Below are 21505 nucleotides of genomic sequence, written 5' to 3' on the forward strand. Positions count from 1 at the left end.
TTGCAAACCTCCCAGCAATGTTTTACTCCATTATAGATTACTTTGGAAAAACACAGTTGAGTTTTCCCTCTTGAACAATGAGTGGTTTATTTTTAAAGTAGGTGAAAGGTAATGTGAAGGGGGAAGAAAAAAAAGAAAGAAAGAAAGAAAGAAAGAAAGAAAGAAAGAAAGAAAGAAAGAAAGAAAGAAAGAAACCTGCTTCACAGATGTAGGGTTTAAAGTTTGCCAAGTACTTAGTGAAGGGTTACACTAACTTCAAACGGTTGGAAAGTATAATGTAATGTGAGAACATGAAGGTCTTGTTTCTTTTTCAGCTCTCTCTCTCTCTCTCTCTCTCTCTCTCTCTCAGTTCCCTGCAAACCATCAGTGTAAAGATCTGAGAGTTTCGGGAGTCGCATCCCCTAGTGGAGCACAAAGACACATGAGGAAAAAGAGAAAGAGGCCGTGGAAAGGGAGCACTCCATTGTGGCTGCAGCCCTGTTACAACTGGACAAGAAGCCACATTTCCCTGTAAGCCTGAGTCTGCCTGTGCTCTTAAGTTGTTATTTTCAGTTCAAGCAATCATCCAAGCCAGTAGCTTTGTACAGAGCTGCCATTTCTTAGTGGGCTGGATACTTAGCTTATAAAAGTAAGGCAAAGTAAATATTAGTAATGTGTAAATTGATACCCACACAGTTGTCCCTTACTAGCCAAGTACAACCAATTTTTCCCTTTGTGTGTGTGTGTGGGGTGTGGGGAGTGGGGTTCAGCAGGGAGAGGGGCTGGTAGGGTTTGAGTGTCTCTCTTTCTATATGAAAAATTCAGCTTAGAGCTGTGACTTCTCAGTGACAATAAAAACAAAGGAGAGAGAATGCATTTGCTCATTTGTTGAACACCTTCTGGAGGAAGGATGGTAATTAGATTTAAGGGTTGTTTTTTTAATATTTATTCCCTTTTGTTGCCCTTGCTGTTTTGTTATTGTAGTTACTATCATTGTTGTTATTGATGTCGTTGTTGGATAGGACAGAGAGAAATGGAGAGAGGAGGGGAAGACAGAGAGGGGGAGAGAAAGACAGACACCTGCAGACCTGCTTCACCGCCTGTGAAGTGACTTCCCTGCAGGTGGGGAGCTGGGGGCTCGAACCGGGATCTTTACTCCAGTCCTTGCGCTTTGCGCCACCTGCGCTTAACCCACTGCGCTACCTCCCGACTCCTTTTTTTTTTTCCCCTTCTTTTTAAACCAGAGCACTGCTTAGCTCTTGCCTATGAGGGTGCTGGGGATTGAACCTGGGATTGCCAAGCCTCCGATATGGAAGCCTGTTGTGTAAACTATCTACCTAGCAATAATCAGCTTTTTAATTATGCAGAGGAAAACAAAAACCAGAAAGAGCATAACTGAAGCTTCCTCTAAAGCAGGCAAGACAGCTCACCTGGTTGGGTACCTGCTTTGCCATGTGTAGAGGGGATACAGCCCCCCACAGTCCCCCACATACATCATGTGAGTACTTTGCCACTGGGGAAAACTTCAGTCTTCCCCCAACCCCTGCTCAGTGTCTCTGTCTCTGAAAATGCTGGCCTGGAGTTGTGAAATTGGGCAGCATAAGAACCCAGCTCTGGGGGGCAGGGGAAAGGAAGAGGAGAAACAGATCAAAGCCAGTCTGCTGCCCATTTTTGTATGACCAGTGAATTTAAAAATGGTGTTTATATTTAAGGTTAAGAAAACAAAATAAGAGGGAGTCGGGCAGTAACGCAGTGGGTTAAGCACATGTGCCGTGAAGCACAAGGACCAGTGTAAGGATCCCGGTTCCAGCCCCAGCTCCCCACCTGCAGGGAAGTCGCTTCACAGGCAGTGAAGCAGGTCTGCAGGTGTCTTTCTTTCTCTCCACCTCTCTGTCTTCCCCTCCTCTCTCCATTTCTCTCTGTCCTATCCAACAAGAACGACATCAATAACAACAACTACAGCAACAATAAAAAGACAAGGGCAACAAAAGGGAAAATAAATTAAAAAAAAAGAAAGAAAACAAAATAAGAGTGGCATCTCGTGTAAAAATCGTGTCGAATCTCTGGATTTCTGTAACAAATCTCAATTTCTTTAACAAAGTTCTGTTAGAGCACACTCATGGCTTTTTCTTTATTTTTTTTTTTTGTTGTTTTGATTGTATCTATTAGAGAGATTAGAGGGGAGAGAGAGAAAGAGAACCAGAGCATCACTGGTACAAGTACTTCCAGGGATTAAACTCAGGCCTTCATGCTTATATGTACAGACCTTTATGCACTGTGCATCTCAGGCCACAGCCTTTCCCTGTTGTCTGTGGCTACTTACAGTCTAAGGTAGCAGAAGCCAACAGTTGCATTAAACCTAGTTTGGAGAGTTAAAAGGATTTGGCCTGACAGATACGGTTTGCTCTGGCCTTTTGTAGAGTCGTCGCAGAGTGTGCGCTGTAGGAGGCCTCGCCAGGCTCCCCTGGGCAGATGTATGGGCAGGGCCAGCACTGCAGAGAATCACTTGCGTTCATGGGAATAGTGGAGGGTCTGGGAAGGCCTGCAGAAGATGAACCCTGCTTCTCTCTTCTTTGGAAGCCGGTTTGCAAAGCTTTGCCCTCAGAGGTGTCTGCCCATGCTTAGTTCTTTCTGGCTTCCCTCTGTGAGCATCCCGTGGGACTGGAGGGGTAGGCGTGTTTATAAGTACCCCCCACCCTCATCGCCTCCTGTGTTCTTCCCAGATGGTTCAGCTATCGGAGTGTCATCAGTTATCTTAGGAGGAGAAAGTGACCCCGTGTAATTCTGTTGTATATATGGAGAAGCTGTACAGACACTGATTCTGAAGCAAATGAGGCAGGAATGGGGGTGTGTGTCCTCAGCTAAGGAAAGGGACAGTGACCTGGGGTGCAAGGAGGGAGGAAGGGGACTCAAAGGGCGGCTCTGTGATGAGCTATTTGCTGCTGAGAGAGGTGTATCTGATAGATAGATAAAAGTCAGAATTCTGGGTCATAACCCTGACTTTCATTCTTCTGGGCAGATGAGGGAGTGATAACAGTTTCTCATGACTTTGTTTGGAAATAAACACATGGAGAAGTGGCATATCTTGGGGAGGCCTGACCTTCCAGACTAGGAGAAGTTTTTTTTTTTTTTTTAATTTTATTTTCCCTTTTGTTGCCCTTGGTTTTTTATTGTTATTGTAGTTATTATTGTTGTTGTTATTGGTGTCGTCGTTGTTGGGTAGGACAGAGAGAAATGGAGAGAGGAGGGGAAGACAAAGAGGGGGAGAGAAAGACAGACACCTGAAGACCTGCTTCACCACCTGTGAAGCGACTCCCCTGCAGGTGGGGAGCCGGCGGCTCGAACTGGGATCCTTACTCTGGTCCCTGCGCTTTGTGCCGTGTGCATTTAACCCGCTGCACTGCCGCCCGACTCCCATAGGGGAAGTTTTAAATTCTGAGTTTTGATTAGGGACCTTCTTGTGCATCGGAGGTATTTTCAGTCAAGCTGAACAGTGCTCTGGTTAATACTAATACTAATACTAATACTAATAAATTAAAATTTAATACTTGATCTTAGAAATTTTAAGAATAGAGGGAGTCAGGCGGTAGCACAGCGAAACGGGTAAGCATATGTGGCGCAAAGCACAAGGACTGGCAGGGGGAAGATCCTGGTTCGAGTCCCTGGATCCCCACCTGCAGGGGAGTCACTTCACAGGTGGTGAAGCAGGTGTGCAGGTGTCTCTCTCTCTCCCCCTCTCTGTTTTCCCCTCCTCTCTCCATTTCTCTCTGTCCTATCCAACAACAATAATAACTACAACAATAAAACAACAAGGGCAACAAAAGGAAGATAAATAAATAAAGTTAAAAAAAGAATAGAGGGAAAGGAAGGATTAAAGTTCTTGTGGTATACTTTCATTTATTTTCTAATTTTTATTTTTTATACTCTTTTAAAAAAAATTTTTAATCTTTATTTATTTATTGTATAGAGACAGCCAGAACTCAAGAGGGAAGGGGGGAGACAGGGAGCGAGACAGACACAGCCCTGCTTCACCACTTGCAAAGCTTTTCCCCTGCAGGTGGGGACCGGGAACTTGAACTGGGTCCTTGTGCATCGTAACTTGTGCACTCAGCCAGGTGTGCCACCAACCCAGCCCCTTATTTTCTCATTTTATCTGGAGTACTGTTCAACTCTGGTTTATGGTGGTGCTAGAGATTTAACCTGGGATCTCAGAGCCTCAGACATGAAAGTCTTTTAGTATATAACCAGCATTTTATCTTTTTGGACTAATTGTTTAAACAACAATAACAACTATTGTTATTATTGGTGTTGTTATTATTCTGGCATCACTAAGGCCCCACCCACTGTTCCAGTCAGAAAGAAAAAGACTGAGAGAAACCCAAAGCCTCCTTTAATCAGTAGGGGCTGGATTCAAACCTGGGTCACAAGCTGGTGCACTACCCACGTGAGCTATTTCCCTGGCCCTCAGCGTACCATACAGAAGACTTCTTCAGTATGGATCATTTAGCAGCAAACCCTCCCTCACGTAATATGTCCATCTAAAAAAAAAAAAAAAGAAAAGCTCTTCACTTAGAAAAAGTGAGTTTGCTTTGCTTTTGTTTTCATTTTTTAAAGACTTATTTATTTATTTATTTATTTTCACTTTTGTTGCCCTTGTTTTATTGTTGTAGTAATTATTGTTGTTGTTGTTATTGGTGTCGTCATTGTTGTATAGGACAGAGAGAAATGGAGAGAAGAGGGAAGACAGAAAGAGACGCCTGCAGACCTGCTTCACCGCCTGTGAAGCGACTCCGCTGAAGGTGGGGAGCCGGGGGCTCAATGCTTTTGGTTTCTAGGCTGAGGCATCTGGACTACACTGCTGAGGGCTACAGTATTACTGGATTTTTTTTTTCCTTAGGTGCGTTGTCCCCAGTTAGGATGCCATTTTCACTCTTGTTCCCTGTGTGCTACTGAATAGCTACAGGAGTGCAGTAGACGAGTGGTAAATATTGGTGGTTGAGCAGATGGAGGATAGTAAATTCCTGTGACTGACCACAAGATGGCGATATTGACTTGGGTCTGTGCTGCCTGGCTTCACAACATCCTCAAAGTCTGAAGCAAGGCGACCTAGATGGCTAGGGGTTACAGACAGAGTCATTTCCCCTTTGCAAATAATTTCAGAGGTGATCTCTTACATCCTAACACCCAGTTGGCTGTCACACAACACAGACATTGGGGACCACAGATCCCCCTTGCAGTTGAAAATGTGGAGGTAACTTTATTTCTCCTCAATAATTAATTACTAAAGCCTGATACTGACTAGAAGTCTTACTGATAACATAACCGGTCAGTTAACACATGTTCTGATACACAAGCCATATTCACTAAATCAAGTAAACTAAAAAACAGTATTGATAACCTATTTATAGTATTAAACTATACTTAATACTGTGAGCTTCATGTATTTTTATGTACAGGTATGTGGGTCCTTGGGGCTCAAACCTTTGCTGTCCAAGGATCAATACATGCTTATTTATGTAGGCAGAACTGAGTGCAGTTCTCGATCCACAGTGGATAGTCAGTAAATGCTAGATTGATTTCCTTTCTCCCTAAGAGAGATATACACTAAGTTTTCTTGGGACACAGAGGAAGGAATTTTTTTTTTAATTTTTTTATAATTTATTTCTTTATTGGGGAATTAATGTTTTACATTCAACAGTAAATACAATAGTTTGTACATGCATAACATTCCCCAGTTTCCCATTTAACAATACAACCCCCACTAGGTCATTTATCATCCTTCATGGACCTGTATTCTCCCCACCCACCCACCCCAGAGTCTTTTACTTTGGTGTAATACTCCAATTCCATTTCAGGTTCTACTTGTGTTTTCTTTTCTGATCTTGTTTTTCAACTTCTGCCTGAGAGTGAGATCATCCCATATTCATCCTTCTGTTTCTGACTTATTTCACTCAACATGACTTTTTCAAGGTCCATCCAAGATCGGCTGAAAACGGTGACGTCACCATTTTTTACAGCTGAGTAGTATTCCATTGTGTATCTAGACCACAGCTTGCTCAACCACTCATCTGTTGTTGGACACCTGGGTTGTTTCCAGGTTTTGGCTATTAAAAATTGTGCTGCCAAAAACATATGTGTACACAGATCTTTTTGGATGGATGTGTTGGGTTCCTTAGGATATATCCCCAGGAGAGGAATTGCAGGATCATAGGGTAGGTCTATTTCTAGCCTTCTGAGAGTTCTCCAGACTGTTCTCCACAGAGGTTGGACCAATTGGCATTCCCACCAGCAATGTAGGAGGGTTCCTTTGACCCCACACCCTCTCTAGCATTTGCTGCTGTTACCTTTTCTGATGTATGACATTCTCACAGGAGTGAAGTGATATCTCATTGTTGTCTTTATTTGCATTTCTCTGACAAGAGGAAGGAATATTTAACTGGGTTTTTAAAAATATTTATTTTATTTATTCCCTTTTGTTGCCCTTGATGTTTCATTGTTGTAGTTATTGTTGTTGTTATTGATGTCGTCGTTGTTGGATAGGACAGAGAGAAATGGAGAGAGGAGGGGAAGACAGAGGGGTGGAGAGAAAGATAGACACCTGCAGACCTGCTTCACCGCTTTCGAAGCGACTCCCCTGCAGGTGGGGAGCTGGGGGCTGGAACTGGGGTCCTTACTCCAGTCCTTGTGCTTTGTGCTACCTGTGCTTAACCCACTATGCTATTGCCCAACTCCCATAACTAAAAGTGCTTTTTGACCCCAAAAGTCACATTGAAGTTGGGAATGGAAGAATGCTTGGGCATTTGGAAAAACCAGAAGAGAAGAAAATTCACACACACACACACACACACACACACACACACACACACACACACACACGAATACTTTCCACACTAGGGAAAGATCAAATTATGTACAGAGTTCCAAACTGTGTTGGTGGAAAAATTTGTAGAGTAGTATTTTAAAAGCATTTCACTTCTGTGCAAATGCAGGTCGGGAAGGCTAGGGGAAGAAACAGGAGAATTCTTCACGTTGTTCTGGTCTCTGTAGGGGCTTATTTTCTTTCTTTCTCATTTTCTTTTTTTTAAATATTTTATTTATTTTATTTTTAATTAGAAAGAGTAGATACAGAGTGAGAGAAAGAGAGAGAGACCGACCAGAACACTACTCAGTTCTTGCTTATGGTGGTGCTGGGGATTGAACCTAGGACCTCAGAGCCTCAGGCTTGAAAGTCTTTTGCAGAATCATCATGCTGTCTCCCCAGCCCTTTATTTCTCATTTTCTAAAAGATTCGTTTGCTTGTGAGAGAGGAGAAAGAACCCAAACATTACTCACTCTATTTTTTAACTGAATATTTTAAATTTTCTTTTAAAAATATTTTATTTATTTTAATGACAGAAATATACAGAGAGAGAAAGACCAGAGTACTGCTCAACTCTGGCTTGTGGTGGTATGGAGGATTGAACCTGGGAGCTCAGAGCTTCAGGTATGAAAGTCTTTTGCAGAACCATTATGCTGTCTCCCCCGCCCCCAAAGTATTACTCTAAAACATGTTCGTCTTGGGATCAAACTCGGGACCTGATGGTTCATAAACTCAGTGCTCTAGCCAACTGTACCACCTTTCAGGCCACAAGATCTTTTTTCTTTCTAACATAATAGTATATTAATTAATGTAATTAATTAATGCTGACTAGAGTCTTTTGTAAAATGCAGTTGACTACAAAAACAATCACAGTGTAAGTCACTGTTACAAAGCAGTTGTTTCAAAACAGGAGATTGCAACAAGTTGCCATTAAAAAAAAAACACCTAAAATTCTGTGAAATGTCTTGACATTTTCTAAGTAAATGAGAATACCCGGTTTCCTATTTATAATGAAATTATGCTCTGAATTGACTTCAGAATATTTTAGTTTCTTTTTCGGAATTTCATGGTCTTTGCGGCTATACTAACAAACGGAAAAGAGAGTAAAAATACCATGAAGCTACAAATTACATTCGTACTTTTTTCACTTAAAGGAACACCTGACAAGAAAGCCAGTTTTGCTTTCTCACCACTAGGAAATGTTGGCAGCACCTTTGTCCAGAAGTTAATAGCTTGATGGTTCAGGTTAACAGACCTGAAGAAGCCCAGTGAGCCCATAGATGAATCAGTTGGTGGTAGTTTCACTTGAAAAGAGAAATCTAGCTTTGCTCTGATGGGGTAAATACCTTGTCATACACTCTATTAATGTCCAACCAAAGAAGTAATATTAGAAAGTCTAGATCCTGTTAAACATTTTTTACATGCTGCCCCCCCCCATCTACTATTAAAAAATGCACATGCAACATGGTGTAGTGGATAACACATTGGGCTTTTAAGCATGAGGTTCCAAATTCAGTCCCTGGCATCATTGTGCCAGAGTGATGCTCTGCTTCTCTCTCTCTCTCCTCTCAATATAAACAAATACTTTTTTTGTTTAAAAAAAAAAATCGTGGTCCAGGAGGTGGTACAGTAACTAAAGCACTGGACTCCCAAGCAGGGGGTCCTGAGTTCGATCCCTGGCAGCACATGAGTGATGTCTGGTTCTTTCTCTCTCCTATCTTTCTAATGAATAAAATCTTAAAAAAAAAAATCGAAGTCCCATCTGAAAAAGGCTATATCCTACCAATAAAAAAATAACCTCCGTAAGGCATTCGGGAGGTAGCGCAGCGGGTTAAGCACACAGCGCAAGGACCAACATAAGGATCCTGGTTCGAGTCCCCCAGCTCCCCACATGCAGGGGAGTCGCTTCATAGGTGGTGAAGCAGGTCTGCAGGTGTCTGCCTTTGTCTCCCCTCTCTGTCTTCCCCTCCTCTCTCCATTTCTCTCTGTCCTATCCAACAACAACGACATCAATAACAACAACAACAAGAAGAAAACAACAAGAGCAACAAAAGGGGAAATAAATAAATATTAAAAAATTCTTGCTTTTTGTCCAACATCTTAACACAACAGTGCCGTATTTTGCTTTCCCCCTGCAGGTGGGGACTGGGGACTCGAACCTGGGTCCTTGCGCATTGTAGCATGTGCGCTTAACCAGGTGCGACACCACCAGGCCCCACACTTAATATTTTTTCTACAGCCATCTAAGGTGTGGCCAGGGAGATTTCATCTTTTTTTTTTTTTTTTTACAGTTGAGTAGTCCTCCGTTTGTATATGTACCTCAGCTTTCTTAGTCACTTCTCTGCTGTTGGACATTTGAGTTGTTTCCAGGTTTGAGTTATCGCCGTGAGCATAGCTATTCATTAATCTCTTCGGATAAGTGTCTTTGTATTCTTTGGCTAGAACCTCAGAAGAGAAAATTGTGGGCTCGTAGGGTAGGCTCATTCCTAGTGCCCTGTTTTCCACAGGGGTGGACTGATCCACATTCCCACCAGTAGGTAGGAGGGCTCCTCTCCCTCCACATCCTTACTGACACTTACTGTCTTTATCTTTTCTAACCATGGCATTCTCACTGGTGTGAAGTGGCATTTTATTATTGTCTGTATTTGCATTTATCTGATAATCAGTTAACTCTAGACATTAAAAACACGGCACCTGGGGCTGGGAGGTGGTGCATCTGGTTGAGCACACATGTCACAATGGGCAGGAACCTGACATCAAGCCCCCTGTCCCCACCTGAAGGGGGAAAGCTTCATGAGCAGTGAAGCAGTGCTGTCTCTCCTTCTCTCCTTCCCTCACCCTTTCCTCTCAAAATCTCTCTCTCTCTATCCAACAAATAATAAATAAAATATATGCATATGTTCAATATTTATTTAATTATTTATTCCCTTTTGTTGCCCTTGTTGTTTTATTGTTGTAATTATTATTGTTATTGATGTCATCGTTGTGGGATAGCACAGAGAGAAATGGAGAGAGAAGGGGAGGACAGAGAGGAGGAGAGAAAGATAGACACCTGCAGACCTGCTACACCGCCTGTGAAGTGACTCCCCTGCAGGTGGGGAGCTGGGGGCTCTAACTGGGATCCTTATGCCGGTCCTTGCACTTTGCGCCACCTGCGCTTAACCCGCTGTGCTACCACCCGGCTCCCAATAAAATATATTTTAAAAGATATGGGGTACTTCACAGATTTGTGTCATCCTTGTGCAGGGACCACACCAAGCTTCTCTGTGCTGTTCTAATTTTAGTGTAAGTGCTACTAAAATAGACACTCCAGTCATATTTTTAATAGTATCCAGTTTTCTAATCATGTAACAAGAGTTTGATTACCATATAAGGATTAATTCCAGCATTAGACTCCGTGGTGTCAGTTCAGGCTCTCTGTGTGCCACAGATGACATACAGGAAAAGAATTGTGAGATGAGGAGAAAAACAAGCCATCGTACTTATGAGAATTCCAACTACGTTGGTATGGCTGATCCTGTCATAGTCACATTTTTATGAAAATGTAGAACTTCTTCCAGTTAAAAGCTGAGAGTCTGCCCAGCGCTTCTGTCAGTGGCTCTTCAGCCATGGGAAGCCCAGTGCCTCTGGGGGAAGTCCTTCCCATTTTTAAAAACATCTATGGTTACAAAGTTCTTCACATGGAACTAAAGGAGTCACATTTGCTTTTCCCCAGTGAATATGCGTTTAGTGTCTGCTGTGTGCCAGACACTGTTTTATTTCTTTTTTCTTTTCTTTTTTAATATATTTATTTTGTATTGAGTCAGAAATTGATAGGGAAAAAGTAAAATAAAATAAAAATTGGGAGTCGGGGTTAGCACAGTGGGTTTAAACGCACATGGCACAAAGCGCAAGAACTGGCATAAGGATCCTGGTTCGAGCCCCAGGCTCCCAACCTGCAGGGGAGTCGCTTCACAGACGGTGAAGCAGGTCTGCAGGTGTCTGTCTTTCTCTCCCCCTCTCTGTCTTCCCTTCCTCTCTCCATTTCTCTCTGTCCTATCCAACAATGACAACAATAACTACAACAATAAAACAAGGGCAACAAAAGGGAATAAATAAATAAATAAAAGAATAGTATTCAGAAAATAAAAGATAAAGGAAAGAAAAGAAAAGAGAAAAGAAAAGAAAAGAAAAGAGAAAAGAAAAGGGGTTTTGGTTCTGAAGGCTGATATGCTGCTGGTCCACGGCAGCTGAGTGGCAGTGAGCCCTCCCGACCCCGGATGTGGTGAGGTAGCAGCGTGATGGTGTCACAACTGCCCAACTGCACCGTCAGCAGGGGCAGGACCGCACATGAGGGGACAAGTCGGTGCTGACCGCTGGGAGAAGGGGAAGCCAGTGAGGGGCTGTCCAGGGGCGGAGCTTTGCAGGGGGGTTGAACCCCAGACAGTACAGTAATCAGTCCTGCTGTTACCATGACCCACTTTCCTGAAACCACATGTTCTGCCCACACCCCACCCTGCCCCAGCTGGGATGGCCAAGTTAGCATAAGTCACGCTGTCAGTCACTTTTCTGCAAGTTTACTGTGGAGTTATTTTATGCCTGGTGAGGTCAATGCAAACCACACATCTCACCCGTTGAGGCCTTGTGTCCTCAGTCTATTTCCTACCTTATTGGCTGTTGGCCCAAGTTTTACCATTTCACAGAGGATGAGCAGTGGCTTTATAAACTAAGTTCTACAATCATAGTCACTAAAATAGTGCAAAGGGCAGGTTTTGAGACTAGATCTTGAGACATCCTCAGAATCTGCAGGGAGGAAAGATCCTCACAAACGCGGGAGGCCAAGTGATGCCACCTGTGTCCTGCAAATGTCTGTCCATTTTGATACCCTGAGAGGCACTGCCAAGGGCTTTGCTGAAATTCAGAGGTCTGCAGGCACCCCAGACCCTAGGAAGCTTTTCAAAACAGGAAGTGGGTGTGTCTGGCTCAGACTGTTCCTTCTGATTGCAAGCTAGCTCCTGGGTACCACTTCTTCCTTTTTCAGTAGCTTCGACACTTCCCTCTGACTAGGTTCAGACTAGATTCATATGGGGGATGGTTATAAAATTCACCCTGAATTATCCAAGGAATTTCCTTTCTTTCCTTTTCTGAAAGTTAGAATGTTGGTTCACTTCTAGTTCTTCCACTAGTCTGGGTGATTTTTTTTTTTTCCTCTAAAAACAATGACATCAATGCTTAAGTAACAATTTCCGCTTAATTGCCATTTGGAAAAATCATTTGCCCAACACAAGGAACAAGAATCATACGGGTTTGGTGTTTGTTTTAATTATTGTTATTTTGCAGTCTCATTTAGGGTGACATTTCCTTCTTACTGATGCTTTCCCCTGATCCTACTCCTACCTCCCTGCATAGGAAGAAGCCGCTCTGACAAAAGATGGCACCAAATAGCTGGAGTGGCTTCATGTAGTGGAGACCAGTGAGGAACAGCAGGATAGGGCAGGGCAAAAGGTCAATTTAGGGGGGCCGGGAGGTGGAGCACAAGTACAGGTTAAGCGCACATAGTACAAAGCACAAGGACTGGCACAAGGATCCTGGTTCGAGCCCCTAGCTCCCCCCCTGTAGGGGGGTCACTTCACTGTCTTTCTCTCTTTCTCTTTCTCTTCCATTTCCCTCTGAATTTTCTCTCTGTCCTATCAAAAAAAAAACAAAGAAAGAAAAGATGGCCTTCAGGAACGTGGATTCCAAGTGCAAGCACTGAGCCCCAGCGATAACCCTGGAGGCAAAAAAAAAAAAAAAGTCCAGTTTAGAAAGACAAAGAATCAAAGGTATTGCAAAATAAGCTCAAAGTTGGTGACCAAGGGCATCCCCGCATGAAGTAAGATGGTAAAATTAGCCTCTCATTTGGAGTGGGAGAGTATAATGGTCATGCATCCAAGTTCAACATCCTCGAGGAAACACTCACGAAAGACATGTCTCTGATATCTGATTACTGTAAAAAATGGCGACTAATCCCTAGCACTGCAAAAACGGTATCATCTGTTTTCCATCTACACCATGCCTCGGCCTCGCGTGAGCTTAATGTGCAGCTTGGCGAGAATCCAGCATGAAGCCCAGCCAGTCTATCTTGGCGTTACTCTCGATCGCACTCTGTCATTTCACGAACATCTCATAAAAACTGCAGCAAAGGTGGGCGCGAGGAATCACATCGTTGCAAGACTGGCCAGCTCCTCATGGGGCGCGAGCGCTTCCACACTGCGATCATCATCTCTGGCATTATGCTATTCCACTGCAGAATACTGTGCCCCAGTATGGTTCCGTAGCCCCCATGTCCACTTGGTCGATTCCAAATTATATTCCTCCATGAGGATAATTTCTGGAACCATCCGTTCCACCCCGGTTCCATAGCTGCCAGTTCTTAGCAACATCGCCCCGCCAGATACTTGTCGGGATATGGCATCATCTAAGTTCATTTCCCACGTCTACGCTCGACCGGACCTGCCAATATACGCGGTTATCTTCGCCCACCCTGTCCAACGCTTGACGTCTCGTCACCCAATCTGGTCCCCTGTGCCTACACTGAACTTCTCTGTTCCAGTCTCTTGGAAACAGAGCTGGCAGTCAGCTGAGGTAAAGAACAAACACCTCATCACAGACCCCTGCAAGCGTCAACCCGGCTTTGACCTAGCACGTTATGATTGGGCCCTCCTCAATCGCTATCGAACAGGCCATGGCCGGTGCACCACTATGTTCCATCGCTGGGGAGCCAGAGACGACCCGAACTGCCCCTGCGGCTACAGACAGACTATGACCCACATAGTCAACGACTGCCACCTCTCCAGATTCTAAGGAGGTCTCGAAACTTTACATTAGGCCCAACCTGACGCTGTTGACTGGCTACGGAAGAAGGGCAAGCGCTAGAAGATGGTCATGCAAATGACTTCTGTGCTCCAAGGTCTGAAGTTCTGCCTCTGAAGCCCCCAGAAACCAGAGTGGAGCAGGGCTCTGGAGCCTCTGTTCCAGAGGCCATGGTTCAGCATCGAGATTGCTTTCCACACAGAGTGGAATGTGGGGTGGGGTGGGGTGGGGTGGGGGTCTGATCCAGGCAAAGCAAACTTTTATTTCGATAAAAGAAATGTAAATCCAGCAGGTTAAGCACAGGTGGCGCAAAGCACAAGGACCTGCATAAGGATCCCGGCTCGAGGACACCTGCAGCCCTGCTTCACTGCTCATGAAGCATCATCCCCCTACAGGTGGGGGCAGAGTTTCAAACCCAGGTCCTTGTGCATGCTAACATGTGTGTTCAGCCAGGTGTGTCTCTGCCCTGCCCCTCATTTGCTTTTTATCACAACAGCTGTTTCTTTTTTGCCTGGAATGTTTTGTCTCAGTGACCTGACTGTCCCTGGGGTGTCCCTGGGGTGTCCCTGGGGTGTCCCTGGGGTGTTTTCTTCCCCATCTTCCTCAGGAGCTTTCCTTCTCTCCCCCTCTGTGCTGGTGGGTGGTGAAACCAGAGAATATTCATGTGACCAACACCAGGTCACAGTGACTGGCCCCCCTCCCCGTCCCTAAGTTGTCCCTAACACCTCCCTCTCTGTATCTCCCTCATTAAAATATAGAGAAATTCAGTACATCGGGATTTTTTTTTTTTTTAACCAGAACACTGCTCAGTTCTGGCTTGCAGTGGTGTGGAGGATCGAACCTGGGACTTCTTAGCCTGACACAAGAAAATCCTTTGCATAACTGTGATGTTACTTCCTCTACCCACAGGAACTTTAAAAAATACGTGTTTAAACCCACAGTTACTCCTGGGCCCTTGAAATGTGACTGACACCCTTTAGGAACTGTAATTATAAATTCCAATTTATTTATTTTTTTAATTTAAAGTCTTTTTTAAAATTTATTTTTCCTTTTGTTGCCCTTGTTTTTTATTGTTGTTGTTGTTACTGATGTCATTGTTGTTAGATAGGACAGAGAGAAATGGAGAGAGGAGGGGAAGACAGGGGGAGAGAAAGATAGACATCTGCAGACTACTTCACCGTCTGTGAAGCGACTCCCCTGCAGGTGTGGAGCCAGGGGCTCAAATTGAGATCCTTATGCCGGTCCTTGTGCTTCCCGCCATGTGTGCTTAACTTGCTGTGATACCACCCGACTCCCCCAGTTTATTTAATTTTAATTAACTTACACTGAAATTTAAAAAATAGAGTGGACATGAACTGTGTTTTGTTTTGTTTTTAAGTAAATAACAACCACATTATATCAGTAGGACTCTGGCTTTAACTGTGGAGTCTGGATTAAGATCTTTTTTTTTTTTTCCCTCCAGGGTTATTGCTGGGCTCGGTGCCTGCACCATGAATCCACCGCTCCTGGAGGCCATTTTGCCCCCTTTTTGTTGCCCTAGTTGTTGCAGCCTCGTTGCGGTTATCATTGCCATTGTTGACGTTGCTTTGTTGTTGGATAGGACAGAGAGATATGGAGAGAGGAGGGGAAGACAGAGAGAGAGGGGGAGAGAAAGATAGACACCTGCAGACCTGCTTCACCGCCTGTGAAGCGACTCCCCTGCAGGTGGGGAGCCGGGGGCTCGAACCGGGATCCTTATGCCGGTCCTTGTGCTTAACGCCATGTGTGCTTAACCCACTGCACCACCACCCGACCCCCGAGATCTTTTTTTTTTTAAATCTTTTCTTACTGTATTAACCAGAGCACTGCTCAGCTCTGGCATATGGTGGTGTGGGGAAGGGAACCTGGGACTCCGGGAGCCTCAGGCATGAGAGTCTCTTTGTATAACCATTATGCTAACTACTACCCCTTGGAGTAAGATCTTATTGTTGACTTAGTGGCATCTGTTGTGAGTGTGTGTCTGGTGTTACACATAAATGCATCGCTGATGATTAAGTTCTTTCTCCTATGCACCAGTGTAACATTGTGTCCTGAATATTTGAATGCTCCATGCACATACATAACTGATACCTGGTGGTTAAATGGCAGCAGTTATCATTTTAATCATAACAGCATTACTAGTCAGGGTAAATAACTAAGCATGCTAGAGCAGAGGAGTTGCATGCTTGAGGCCCCTGAGTTTGATCCCAGTCACCAACATGTCAGAGCAGAGCAGTGCTCTGGCCTCCCTCATTTTTTAGATAAGTCCATTTTTTAGAAATACTATTCCAAAATAAGTGTGAATAAAAGTTTACCTCTGAAGCTAAGACACACCTTACCACGTGTGAGACCCTGGCATGGGGCACCACATAAGAGATCCACAGGTGGTAGAGCAACTGACTGATCGACCAATGGACGTATGGCTCCCTCCACTCTCCTTCTCTCTTCAGATGAAAATGGGGTGCCATTGGGCCCAAGAGATTGCTCGGCAGTTTCACACATGTGCCCAGAGCTCATCTCCGGACACTACAAGTTAATACCATGAATGGAGGTACTTCAGTGGCTGTATGAACATGCTGAGTGTATAGCAATTCTGCAACTAGAGCTTGAAGTTTCCCTTGCTGTTTCTGCTCCACCATATGGTACCTATTGACAATGTTGGCGCTCAGGTTTCTGAATCAGACTCATGGAAAGTATGAGTGCACTTGTGAAAATGGTTTCATATACACATAGAAATGCCGTGAATCGGCACCAGCTGATGTAGCTGTTAACAGAAGAAAGACATTGAATTTAATTATCTTGTGTTGCTCACCGCTGCTTGTCGACTGAGTGGTGAAGACGCACAGAGGTTTGCTTTACTATTCATTCCAATCCTGGATTACTTTATATTATTATTTTTTTAATTTTACAAAGTTACATGTCAACAGGGGTTTAAATCTATACCATTCCCACCACCAGAGTTCTGAATCTTCAGCCTCCCCATTGCAAGTGACCACAGTCCCCCCAGATTGTGGACACAGGCCAGCCATCACCCACATTTACACATAGTTGCCCCCTTTTTCCCTGATCCAATCCTCTCTTCCTCTCCAAGCCACTCACGACAACATTCCTACCTCCATATGTCCCTCTCCTTTTCCTCCTCTCTCTCTCTCTGGGTGCCGATGGAGCTGGAGTTCAGAGCCCTCTTATCTCCCTCCTATCATATCATTCTCCCCCACTGGGAGTATGGATCAAGGTGTTTTTTTTTGTTTTTTGTTTTGTTTTTGCCTCCAGGGTTATCACTGGTGCCTGCACTACAAATCCACTGCTCCTGCAGGCTATTTTTTCCCCTTTTGTTGCCCTTATTGTTTATCATTGTTGTTGTTATTATTGTTATTGCTATCGTTGTTGGATAGGACAGAGAGAAATCGTGAGAGGAGGTGAAGAGAGAGAAAGAGAGAAAGACAGACACCTGCAGGCCTGCTTCACCGCCTGTGAAGCGACTCCCCTGCAGGTGGGGAGCCGGGGGCTCGAACTGGGATCCTTATGCTGGTCCTTACACTTCACACCATGTGCGCTTAACCTGCTGTGCTACTGCCAGGCCACTGAATCAACATTGTTTTTGAGGTGCAGAAGGTAGGGGTTCTGGCTTCTGTCATTGCTTCTCTGCTGAACATGGGCGTTGGCAGGTTGATCCATACCCCCAGCCTGTTTCTATCTCTGGAGGTGTGAGGATCCAGGGCACGCTGGTGAGGTTGTCTGCCCAGAGAAGTCAGGATGGAGTCATAGTAGCATCTGTAACTTGGTGTCTGGAAGGTGGCGTGACCTAAGTTGAAACAAAATGGTTAATGAAGAGGAACCAAAAAAGTAGGATTAATGTAGATGAGATTCCCCAGTCTTAAGGTAGAAGAAAGCTAGGAAGTTCATTTTAGGCATGTTCCTGGGGCCACACACCTATGGTAGTTTTGTTTGAGTTTGATAGATAGCCTAAGTTGTGTAAGAATATTGTCTGAGGGGGTCGGGCAGTAGTACAGTGAGTTAAACACACATGGCGCAAAGAGCAAGAACCAGTGTAAGGATCCCAGTTCAAGCCCTCAGCTCCCCACCTTCAGGAGGGTTGCTTCACAGTTGGTGAAGCAGGTCTGCAGCAGGTGTCTATCTTTCTCTCCCCCCTCTGTCTTCTCCTCCTCTCTCCATTTCTCTCTGTCCTATCCAACACCACCAACAACAGCAACAATAATAATGACAGCAACAACATGGGAAAAATGGCCTCCAGGAGCAGTGGATTCATAGTGCAGGCACCGAGCCCCAGCAATAACCCTGGAGGTGAAAAAAAAAAAAAAAAAGAATATTGTCTGAGAGAATGGTGTCAGAGTAGAAAAAAGGGCTAGAAAGTGGGATCAGGGCATTGCATAGCTCCCCTCATAGCCCTGTGGTTGGCTTGGACTCTGTCCTCTCAGAAACCAGCTGTCCTCTTAGAAACTTCTGATTGGAAACCACGTGGGAAAACTGGTTGCTGTCAGCTTAAAAAAAAAAAGAAAAAAAATCACCTTCTGTTCCATAGACATGTCAGTATTGTTAATACAGTTACCACACTGTGCATTAGGTTCTCAGAACTCACTCATCTTATAACCGTAAATGTGCACCCTCTGACCAACCTGGAGTTGTTTTCAGTTTGTGTCACTCTTCTTGAATTCTAAGCTAAAACTGAATCATCACAGGTTGATGAGTTAATTAACCTTTGAGGACTTTATTTATTTATTTTTTAGTGGCCACCAAGGATATCACTGGGCTCCATGTCTGTATCATGAACCCACCCTTCCTGGCAGCCATTTCTCTGTACTCCATCCATCCATCCGTCCGTCTCTCCACCCATTCCTCCTCCCTCCATCTCCCCCTTCCTTCCTTCCTTCCCTCCTCTTTTTAAAAAATTTCGATTTCTTTCTTTTCTTTGTATTTAGTAGGACTGAGAGAAATTGAGGAGATTGTGGAGATGGAGGGAGAGAGAAAGAGAGATACCTGCAGACCTGCCCCATCAGGTGCACCACTGCCTGGCCCCATTCACTGACCTAGCTTTTGGCTGTCATGGTGCATCCTTTCCAGGATGCCAGTCATCAGTCTTTATTTTATTGAATGACATTTGTGAGAAAAATTAAAAACTATAACACATCATATGGCCATCAGTAAAGTAATTGTTAGCTGTGCAGTGTGAACTCAGTCTGACATGCTTGGTTCTCCAAAAGATGCAATACTGGAACATGTCTTTCTTTCTTCCCCCTTCTCTCTTTTTTTCCTTCTTTTTTTTATATTTTTTGTTATTTTTTAAAATATTTATTTATTTATTCCCTTTTGTTGCCCTTGCTGTTTCTTTTTTTATTGTGTAGTTATTGTTGTCGTTATTGTTAGATAGGACAGAAAGAAACGGAGAGAGGAAGAGAAGACAGAGGGGGAGAGAAAGATAGACACCTGCAGACCCTCTCCACTGCTTGTGAAGCGACCCCCCACAGGTGGGGAACGGGGGTGGGGGGGCTCAAACCAGGATCCCTCCGCCGGTCCTTGTGCCCTGCGCTGCCTGTGCCCAACCCGCTGCGCTACCACCCGACTCCCCCTTATTTTTCATTATTGATTTAATATTGATTTATAAAATTGTAAGATAATACACTTCTCACCACCAGAGTTCTGTGCACCGGGACATGTTTTTCAGGTTGTTTGGTTTGTGTATCAGTGCTGATTAGCTGCATTAAACATTCAGGAAATGGGCCCAGGAGGTGGCACAGCGAGTAAGACGGGACTGAGTTTGATTCCATGTGTCAGAGTGATGCCCTGGTTCTCTTGATCTTCCTATCTTGTGTTAATAAATAAAGTATTTAAGAATGCAAGAAAAGCCAATTTACTCGCTTTCTTGTATGTTTCTAAAGATTGCAGCGTACTGCTAACCACTGGACACCCAGTCACAGCCAGAGAGCACCCCCAGGCCCCTCATAGCCCTGTGCTTGGCTTGGGCCCTGCCCGCTCAGAAACCAGCTGCTTGCTGTGCTTTTGCTTAAGTCACACTAGTTCTCTGAAAAAAAAAACCAACAACAACAACAAAAAATAACAGCCAGGTTTTGTTAGTGCAGCTGCAAATAATAAAAGGAAAAGGGGCCAGGTGGTGCCACACCTGGTTAAGTGCACATAGTGCTAAGCACAAGGATCCCGGTTCAAGCCCTGGCTCCCCACCTACAGGGGCGATGCTTCATAAGTAGTGAAGCAGGTCTAAAGGTGTCTTTCTCCCTCTCTGTCTTCCCATCCTCTCTCAGTTTCTCTCTGTCCTATTGTATAAAATGGGAAAGAGAAAAAAAAAAAAAAAGCCTCCAGGAGCAGTGGATTCATAGCGCGGACACCGAGCCCCAGCGATAACCCTGGAGGCAGAAAAAAAATAAATAAATAAAGGAAATAAATTCTCACATTCAGTTTACTTACTTACTTGAAAATGTGTAAATAATCAGACAACTTGGTATGCAAATTTACTTTTCCTTTTAAAATATTTGTTTATTTTAAAGATGCTTCATATTGATTAATGAAAGAGAGAGAAAGAACGAGAGAGCAAGATCCAGACATCACTATGACGCATGTGCTACCTGGGGTCAACTTTGGGACCTCATGCTTGAGAGTCCAAGGCTTTATTCACTGTGCTTCCCTGTGCCACCTCCCAGAACACTTAGTATTTATTTGTTGATTTGAGAGCGAGCAAACCAGAGCCTCACTCTGGTGAATGTGATACTGGGAATTAAGCCCAGGACCTCATGCTTGAGAGTCAAACACCTTATCCGCTGCACTGCCTCCTGGGCTACATGAATCCATTTTTCCAGCTGTGAATTTTTGACATCTAATTCAGTCCAAATCTTTTGACATAAATACAGCATCTGAATCAAGATGTGCTCTGTGTATATGAGAACAATATAAAAAAGCTTTATATTGATTACATGTTGAAGGGATAACATTCTAGATACACTGAGTCATAAAACACAACTTCATTTCTTTCTATTACAAAATAAGCTGGAACTCCTTCTAGCTTTTTTCTACTCAGGGGATGGCTCACCTAGTAGTGAGACCAGTATGACATGTGCACAGAGCCCCGTACAACCACATGCATGGTGCATGGTGCATGGTGCACCTGCATGGTGGTGGAGTGGTGCTGGGTGTCTGTGTCTGTCTGTCTCTCATTATTTAGCTTATAAAGAAATAAAAAACAAGCAAGGAAGGGCAGAGGTAGATAGCATAATGCTTATGCAAAGTGACTCTCATGCCTGAGGCTCCAAAGTGCCAGGTTCAATCCCCTGCACCACCATAAACCAGAACTGAGGGGAGTCGGGTGGTAGCGCAGCAGGTTAAGCACGCGCGTAGTGCAAAGCACAAGGACCGGCGAGAGGATCCCAGTTCAAGCCCCCGGCTCCCCACCTGCAGGGGCATCGCTGATGAAGCAGGTCTGCAGGTGTCTGTCTTTCTCTCCCCCTCTCTGTCTTCCCCTCCTCTCTCCATTTCTCTCTGTCCTATCCAACACTGACATCTACAGCAATAACAATAAAACAAGGGCAACAAAAGGGAATAGATAAATATAAAAAATTTTTTTTAAAAAAAGGTGAGCAGTGCTCTGGTAATAAAAAAAAAAAAGAAAAGAAAAGAAAAACAAGCAGGAAAAAAAACAACGTATCTGATACAGATCAGCAAGGACTGAGTCGTGTTCCAGCATCTGTTGAATGAGTGGGTCCAATAGCTACACGTTACTGGGTGCCCGAGTCTTTGGTCTTTCTGAAGCTTGCATTTCCAAGGATGACAGAGAAGCATTCTCTTTCCTGA

At 44.2% G+C, this 21505-nt stretch overlaps 1 protein-coding gene and 1 non-coding gene across 2 annotated transcripts in view; one reads left to right on the forward strand and one right to left on the reverse strand.

Moving 5' to 3' along the window:
- The first annotated feature begins 361 nt into the window (after positions 1 to 361).
- BIRC3 (baculoviral IAP repeat containing 3) overlaps positions 362 to 21505 on the forward strand; it is a 50659-nt gene continuing 29515 nt past the window's right edge. Inside the window, exon 1 of the mRNA XM_060179731.1 lies at positions 362 to 510. The gene's annotated coding sequence lies outside the window, so the exon portion shown is untranslated. The remainder of the gene's footprint in view (positions 511 to 21505) is intronic.
- Positions 10042 to 10146, reverse strand: LOC132535031 (U6 spliceosomal RNA). Its single transcript, XR_009546819.1, has one exon. It is a non-coding gene; the product is annotated as a U6 spliceosomal RNA (small nuclear RNA).

Source organism: Erinaceus europaeus, chromosome 20 (assembly GCF_950295315.1).
Source record: "Erinaceus europaeus chromosome 20, mEriEur2.1, whole genome shotgun sequence".
Taxonomy (NCBI): Eukaryota; Metazoa; Chordata; class Mammalia; order Eulipotyphla; family Erinaceidae; genus Erinaceus; species Erinaceus europaeus.